A 9,966-nucleotide genomic window follows, 5' to 3' on the forward strand; every position below is an offset into this window, starting at 1 on the left:
TCACTGGGCGTCCGCCAAGTCCTGAGAAGCTGTGGAAGGCGCTATGTGAACGCAAGTCCTGCCTCTTCGCCTCGAAGGCCCATTTTTGTTCCCTCTGCTCCCGTAGAAACACCTAATCCGTTGTTCGGGGAAAGGCTCCGCAAGCTTTCAAAAAGACTCGCGTTGATATAGCGCTTTCACGACCACCGGGCGTCTCAAAGCACTTGACACAGTCAATTGAATACTTTTTGAACTGTGGGCGCTTTGCAAAGCAGGAGACAGAGCAACCCATTTACGCGCAGCAAGCTTCCACAAACAGTAATGCAATAATGATAATCATTTTTTTGTGCGTGTGATGTGCATGTAAGGATAAATATTGGTCAGGGTACCTGGGACAATTCCCCTGCTCTTCAGAATAGAGCCATGGGATCTTATATGTCCACCCGAGCAGGCAAATGGGATCTTAGTCTAGCATCTCAGCCAAAAGACTGCGCAGCACTCCCTCAGCTCTGCAGTGGGGTGCCCGCTTTGATCTTTTGTGCTCAATCGCTGGAGTGGGACTGGAATCTTGCTACCAACTGAATCACAGCGAGCACAGCCTGAATCAGTCAAAGTCCACATGTACCACAAAACAATTGACAGGATTGTCACCAGTGCTCCCTGTAATTATCCATAATTTCCAGCAAATTTATCGAGGAGGAGATGAATTAACCAGGCTTCCTCTATTTTTGGGGTTTTCAGGGACATGTGTGGATAGTGCCGGAAGGTGGGGTCGAGATAGAAGATCAGCCATGATCTCCTCAAAAGGTAAAGCACTCTCGAAGGACCAAATAGCCTCCTGCAGCTCCTATTTCTTATGTTTCTGAACATCCCCAGCAACCCCCCCCCCTCCAGATCCTGAGCCATCGCCCTGCAGTCCAGCTGCCAATGGTTCAGAATTTCTGTTGTCTGCCAATGGCCCAGCTGTATATTTATTGAGATTAGTTGCATCGTGTTGCGCATCGTCCTCCGAATCTTTCCCCCGAGCTGTTTATTTATTGCTCTCATTATTTGGATTCCGGCAGATCCTGTATGGTGTAGCTGCCTGCATGTGGATTACACTGCCCAACATCGGAGCCATTCCCCAAGCAGCAGGTCAGCGGATTAGGGTTTCCAGGGGGCCAATAGAAGAAAATGGGTCCTCAAGGCAAAAAGAAAGAACTTGCATTCAGATAGAGCCTTTCACAACTTCCCAAAACACTTTACTTTGATAAAATGTAATCACTATTGTAATGTGATAGCCAATTTGTGCACAGCAAGATCCCAAAGACAGCCAGGTAACAAATGACTAAATTTTTTTTTTACGTGACCCTCAGCACTGCACTGAAGTGACAGCAGAGCAACGTGGAATTGAACCCACATCTTCTGACGCGAAGGCAACAAAGCTTCGCACTGAACCACAACCATAGATAAGGCAACAGCTTTTCTCATCATTAAAACTTATGGCGGTAAAACTGGTGTCAGAAAATGAGCTCAAAGTGAACCTGCTGGCCTTATTGACTAAAGTCAATGGACAACAGACTCGGGGCATCCAACAGTTTATTTCAGGTAAATGATACGGATTATACAGAATATATTACACCACTATGGTTAAACAAGGTGCTGATTCACAAAGAAACCAATTGGTCTAAGCCAATTGCCCATAATTTAATGCAAAATCAATCACTGAGTACTGCAATTATACATCAAGCTGCCTTTCATACATCCGAGAAACATCACACCATGCAGCATAGAACCATCACACCATAGAGTATATAACCATCACACCATACAGTATAGAACCATTACACCATACAGCATAGAACCATCACACCTTACAGTATAGAACCACCACACCATACAGCATAGAACAATCACACCTAACAGTGTAGAACTATCACACCTTACATTATAGAACCATCACACCATACGGCACAGAACCATCACACCAAACAGCATGGAAACATCACATCTAACAGCTCAGAATCATCACACCATACAGTATAGAATCATCATACCAAACAGCATAGAACCATCACAGCATACAGTATAGAACCATCAGACCAAACAGCATAGAACCATCACAGCATACAATATAGAGCCATCACACCATACAGTATAGAACCATCACACCATACAGTATAGAACCATCACACCTTCCAGCATAGAACCATCACACCTTCCAGCATAGAACCATTACACCATACAGCAGAGAATCATCACACCATACAGTATAGAACTGTCACACCATACAGTATAGAACCATCACACCATACAGTATAGAACCATCACAGCTTACAGCATAGAACCATTACACCATACAGCAAAGAACCATCACACCATACAGCAGAGAACCATCACACCTTACAACATAGAACATTTACACCATACAGCATAGAACCATCGCACCATACAGTATAGAACCATCACACTTTACAGCATAGAACCATTACACCATAAAGCATAGAACCATCAAACCATACAGTATAGAACCATCACACCTTACCGTTTAGAGGATCACACCATAAATTATACAACCATCACACCAAACAGCATAGAATCATCACACCATACATCATAGAACCATTACACCACGCAGCATAGAACCATTACACCATACAGCATAGAGCCATCACACCATACAATGTAAAACCATCACACCTTACAGTATAGAACCATCACACCATACAGGATGGAAACATCACACCAAACAGCATAGAATCATCACACCATACAGTATAGAATCATCATACCAAACAGCATAGAACCATCACAGCATACAGTATAGAACCATCACACCTTAAAGTATAGAACCATCACAGCATACAGCATAGAACCATTACACCATACAGCAAAGAACCATCACACCATACAGCATAGAACCATTGTACTTTACAGCATAGAACCATTACACTATACAGCATTGGACCATTACACTATACAGCATAGAACCATCATACCGTACAGTATAGAACCATTACACCATACTGTATAGAACCATCACACCTTCCCGCATAGAACCATTACACCATACAGTATAGAACCGGCACACCATACTGTATAGAACCATCACACCTTCCCGCATAGAACCATTACACCATACAGTATAGAACCGGCACACCATACAGTATAGAACCATCACAGCTTACAGCATAGAACCATTACACCATACAGCAAAAAACCATCACACCATACAGCAGAGAACCATCACACCTTACTACATAGAACGTTTACACCATACAGCATAGAACCATTACACCATACAGCATAGAGCCATCACACCATACAATGTAAAACCATCACACCTTACAGTATAGAACCATCACACCATACAGGATGGAAACATCACACCAAACAGCATAGAATCATCACACCATACAGTATAGAATCATCATACCAAACAGCATAGAACCATCACAGCATACAGTATAGAACCATCACACCTTAAAGTATAGAACCATCACAGCATACAGCATAGAACCATTACACCATACAGCAAAGAACCATCACACCATACAGCATAGAACCATTGTACTTTACAGCATAGAACCATTACACTATACAGCATTGGACCATTACACTATACAGCATAGAACCATCATACCGTACAGTATAGAACCATTACACCATACTGTATAGAACCATCACACCTTCCCGCATAGAACCATTACACCATACAGTATAGAACCGGCACACCATACTGTATAGAACCATCACACCTTCCCGCATAGAACCATTACACCATACAGTATAGAACCGGCACACCATACAGTATAGAACCATCACAGCTTACAGCATAGAACCATTACACCATACAGCAAAAAACCATCACACCATACAGCAGAGAACCATCACACCTTACTACATAGAACGTTTACACCATACAGCATAGAACCATTACACCATACAGCATAGAACGATCACACCATACAGTATAGAACCATCACACCTTACTACATAGAACGTTTACACCATACAGCATAGAACCATCACACCATACAGTATAGAACCATCAAACAATACAGTAAAGAACCATCACACCATACCGTATAGAGGATCACACCATAAATTATACAACAATCACACCAAACAGCATAGAATCATCACACCTTACAGCATAGAACCATTACACCACACAGCATAGAACCATGACACCATACAGCATAGAACCATCACACCATACAGTATAGAACCATCACACCTTACAGTATAGGACCATCACACCATACAGTATAGAACCATCACACGATACAGTATAGAACCATCAAATCTTACAGTATAGAACCATCACACAATACAGTATAGAACCATCACACCATATAGCATAGAACCATCACACCTTACAGCATAAAATCATCACAACATACAGCATAGAACCAGCACAACTTACAGATTAGAACCATTACACCATACAGCATAGAACCATCACACCATACAGTATAGAACCATCACGCCTTACAGTATAGAACCATCATGCCTTAAAGAATAGAACCATCACACCAAACAGCATAGAACCATCCCACCTTACAGCATAGAACCATCTCACCATACAGCATAGAACCATCACATCTTACAGTATAGAGCCATTACACCATACAGCATAGAACCATCACACCATACAGTATAGAACCATAACACCTTACAGCATAGAACCATTACCCCATACAGCATAGAACCATCACACCATACAGTATAGAACCATCACACCATACAGGATGGAAACATCACACCAAACAGCATAGAATCATCACACCATACAGTATAGAATCATCATACCAAACAGCATAGAACCATCACAGCATACAGTATAGAACCATCACACCTTAAAGTATAGAACCATCACAGCATACAGCATAGAACCATTACACCATACAGCAAAGAACCATCACACCATACAGCATAGAACCATTGTACTTTACAGCATAGAACCATTACACTATACAGCATTGGACCATTACACTATACAGCATAGAACCATCATACCGTACAGTATAGAACCATTACACCATACAGTATAGAACCATCAAATCATACAGTATAGAACCATCACAGCTTACAGCATAGAACCATTACCCCATACAGCATAGAACCATCACACCATACAGTATAGAACCATCATGCCTTAAAGAATAGAACCATCACACCAAACAGCTTAGAACCATCCCACCTTACAGCATAGAACCATCTCACCATACAGCATAGAACCATCACATCTTACAGTATAGAGCCATTACACCATACAGCATAGAACCATCACACCATACAGTATAGAACAATCAAACCTTACAGTATAGAACCATCACACCATACAGTATAGAACCATCACACCATACAGCATAGAACCATCACACCTTACAGCATAGAACCATCACACCATACAGCATAGAGCCATCAAACCTTACAGCATAGAACCAGTACACCATACAGCATAGAACCATCACCCCATACAGTATAGAATCATCACACCTTACAGAATAGAACCATTACACCATACGGCATAGAACCATCAAACCATACAGTATAGAACCATCATACCATACCGTATAGAGAATCACACCATAAATTATACAACCATCACAACAAACAGCATAGAATCATCACACCATACAGTATAGAATCATCATACCAAACAGCATAGAACCATCACACCATACAGTATAGAACAATCAAACCTTACAGTATAGAACCATCACACCATACAGTATAGAACCATCACACCATACAGCATAGAACCATCACACCTTACAGCATAGAACCATCACACCATACAGCATAGAGCCATCAAACCTTACAGCATAGAACCAGTACACCATACAGCATAGAACCATCACCCCATACAGTATAGAATCATCACACCTTACAGAATAGAACCATTACACCATACGGCATAGAACCATCAAACCATACAGTATAGAACCATCATACCATACCGTATAGAGAATCACACCATAAATTATACAACCATCACAACAAACAGCATAGAATCATCACACCTTACAGCATAGAACCATTACACCAGACAGCATAGAACCATTACACCAGACAGCATAGAAAAACCACCCCTATAGTATAGAACCATCACACCTTACAGTATAGGACCATCACACCATACAGTATAGAACCATCACACGATACAGTATAGAAACATCAAACCTTACAGTATAGAACCATCAAACAATACAGTATAGAACCATCACACCATACAGCATAGAATCATCACACCTTACAGCACAGAACCATCACAACATACAGCATATAACCATCACACCTTACAGCATAGAACCAGTACACCATACAGCATAGAACCATCACACCATACAGTATAGAACCATCAAACCTTACAGTATAGAACCACCACACCATACAGCATAGAACAATCACACCTAACAGTGTAGAACTATCACACCTTACATTATAGAACCATCATACCGTACGGCATAGAACAATCACACCTAACAGTGTAGAACTATCACACCTTACATTATAGAACCATCACACCAAACAGCATGGAAACATCACATCTAACAGCTCAGAATAATCACACCATACAGTATAGAATCATCATACCAAACAGCATAGAACCATCACAGCATACAGTATAGAACCATCAGACCAAACAGCATAGAACCATCACAGCATACAATATAGAACCATCACACCATACAGTATAGAACCATCACACCTTCCAGCATAGAACCATCACACCTTCCAGCATAGAACCATCACACCATACAGCATAGAGCCATCAAACCTTACAGCATAGAACCAGTACACCATACAGCATAGAACCATCACACCATACAGCATAAGACCATCACACCTTACAGCATAGAACCATTACACCATAAAGCATAGAACCATCAAACCATACAGTATAGAACCATCACACCGTACCCTATAGAGGAACACACCATAAATTATACAACCATCACACCAAACAGCATAGAATCATCACACCTTACAGCATAGAACCATTACACCACACAGCATAGAACCATTACACATGCAGCATAGAAACATCACACCATACTGTATAGAACCATCACAACTTACAGTATAGAACCATCACACCAAACAGCATAGAACCATCACACCTTACAGCATAGAACCATCTCACCATACAGCATAGAACCATCACATCTTACAGTATAGAGCCATTACTCCATACAGCATAGAACCATCACATCATATAGTCTAGAAACATCACACCATACAACATTGAACCATCACAGCTTAAGCATAGAACCATTAAACCATACAGCTTAGAACCATCACACCATACAGTATAGAACCATCACACATTACAGCATAGAACCATTATACATTACAGCGTAGAACCATCACACCAAACAACATAGAACAATCACACCTAACAGTGTAGAACTATCACACCTTATGTTATAGAACCATCACACCATACGGCACAGAACCATCACACCAAACAGCATGGAAACATCACATCTAACAGCTCAGAATCATCACACCATACAGTATAGAATCATCGTACCAAACAGCATGGAAACATCACATCTAACAGCTCAGAATCATCACACCATACAGTATAGAATCATCATACCAAACAGCATAGAACCATCACAGCATACAGTATAGAACCATCACACCAAACAGCATAGAACCATCACACCTTCCAGCATAGAACCATTACACCATACAGCGGAGAACCATCACACCATACAGTATAGAACCATCACAGCTTACAGCATAGAACCATTACACCATACAGCAAAGAACCATCACACCATACAGCAGAGAACCATCACACCTTACAACATAGAACATTTACACCATACAGCATAGAACCATCACACCATACAGTATAGAACCTTCACACCTTACAGCATAGAACCATTACATCATAAAGCATAGAACCATCAAACCATACAGTATAGAACCATCACACCTTACCGTTTAGAGGATCACACCATAAATTATACAACCATCACAACAAACAGCATAGAATCATCACACCATACATCATAGAACCATTACACCAGAAAGCATAGAACCATTACACCAGACAGCATAGAAAAACCACCCCTACAGTATAGAACCATCACACCTTACAGTATAGGACCATCATACCATACAGTATAGAACCATCACACGATACAGTATAGAAACATGAAACCTTACAGTATAGAACCATCAAACACACAGCATAGAACCATCACACCTTACAGCATAGAACCAGTACACCATACAGCATAGAACCATCACACCATACAGTATAGAACCATCAAACCTTACAGTATAGAACCACCACACCATACAGCATAGAACAATCACACCTAACAGTGTAGAACTATCACACCTTACATTATAGAACCATCATACCATATGGCATAGAACAATCACACCTAACAGTGTAGAACTATCACAGCTTACATTATAGAACCATCACACCAAACAGCATGGAAACATCACATCTAACAGCTCAGAATCATCACACCATACAGTATAGAATCATCATACCAAACAGCATAGAACCATCACAGCATACAGTATAGAACCATCAGACCAAACAGCATAGAACCATCACAGAATACAGTATAGAACCATCACACCATACAGTATAGAACCATCACACCATACAGCATAGAACCATCACACCATACAGCATAGAGCCATCAAACCTTACAGCATAGAACCAGTACACCATACAGCATAGAACCATCACACCATACAGCATACGTCCATCACACCTTACAGCATAGAACCATTACACCATAAAGCATAGAAACATCAAACCATACAGTATAGAACCATCACACCGTACCCTATAGAGGAACACACCATAAATTATGCAACCATCACACCAAACAGCATAGAATCATCACACCTTACAGCATAGAACCATTACACCACACAGCATAGAACCATTACACCATACAGCATAGAAACATCACACCATACTGTATAGAACCATCACAACTTACAGTATAGAACCATCACACCAAACAGCATAGAACCATCACACCTTACAGCGTAGAACCATCACACCAAACAACATAGAACAATCACACCTAACAGTGTAGAACTATCACACCTTATGTTATAGAACCATCACACCATACGGCATAGAACCATCACACCATACGGCATAGAACCATCACACCAAACAGCATGGAAACATCACATCTAACAGCTCAGAATCATCACACCATACAGTATAGAATCATCATACCAAACAGCATGGAAACATCACATCTAACAGCTTAGAATCATCACACCATACAGTATAGAATCATCATACCAAACAGCATAGAACCATCACACCATACAGTATAGAACCATCACACCATACAGTATAGAACCATCACACCAAACAGCATAGAACCATCACACCTTCCAGCGTAGAACCATTACACCATACAGCAGAGAACCATCACACCATACAGTATAGAACCGTCACACCATACAGTATAGAACCATCACACCATACAGTATAGAACCATCACAGCTTACAGCATAGAACCATTACACCATACAGCAAAGAACCATCACACCATACAGCAGAGAACCATCACACCTTACAACATAGAACATTTACACCATACAGCATAGAACCATCACACCATACAGTATAGAACCATAACACCTTACAGCATAGAACCATTACACCATAAAGCATAGAACCATCAAACCATTCAGTATAGAACCATCACACCTTACCGTTTAGAGGATCACACCATAAATTATACAACCATCACACCAAACAGCATAGAATCATCACACCATACATCATAGCACCATTACACCACAGAGCATAGAACCATTACACCATACAGCATAGAACCATCACACCATACAGTATAAAACCATCACACCTTACAGTATAGGACCATCACAAAATACAGTATAGAACCATCACACCATACAGGATGGAAACATCACACCAAACAGCATAGAATCATCACACCATACAGTATAGAATCATCATACCAAACA

This window comes from Carcharodon carcharias, chromosome 20, assembly GCF_017639515.1.
Source record: "Carcharodon carcharias isolate sCarCar2 chromosome 20, sCarCar2.pri, whole genome shotgun sequence".
Classification (NCBI taxonomy): Eukaryota; Metazoa; Chordata; class Chondrichthyes; order Lamniformes; family Lamnidae; genus Carcharodon; species Carcharodon carcharias.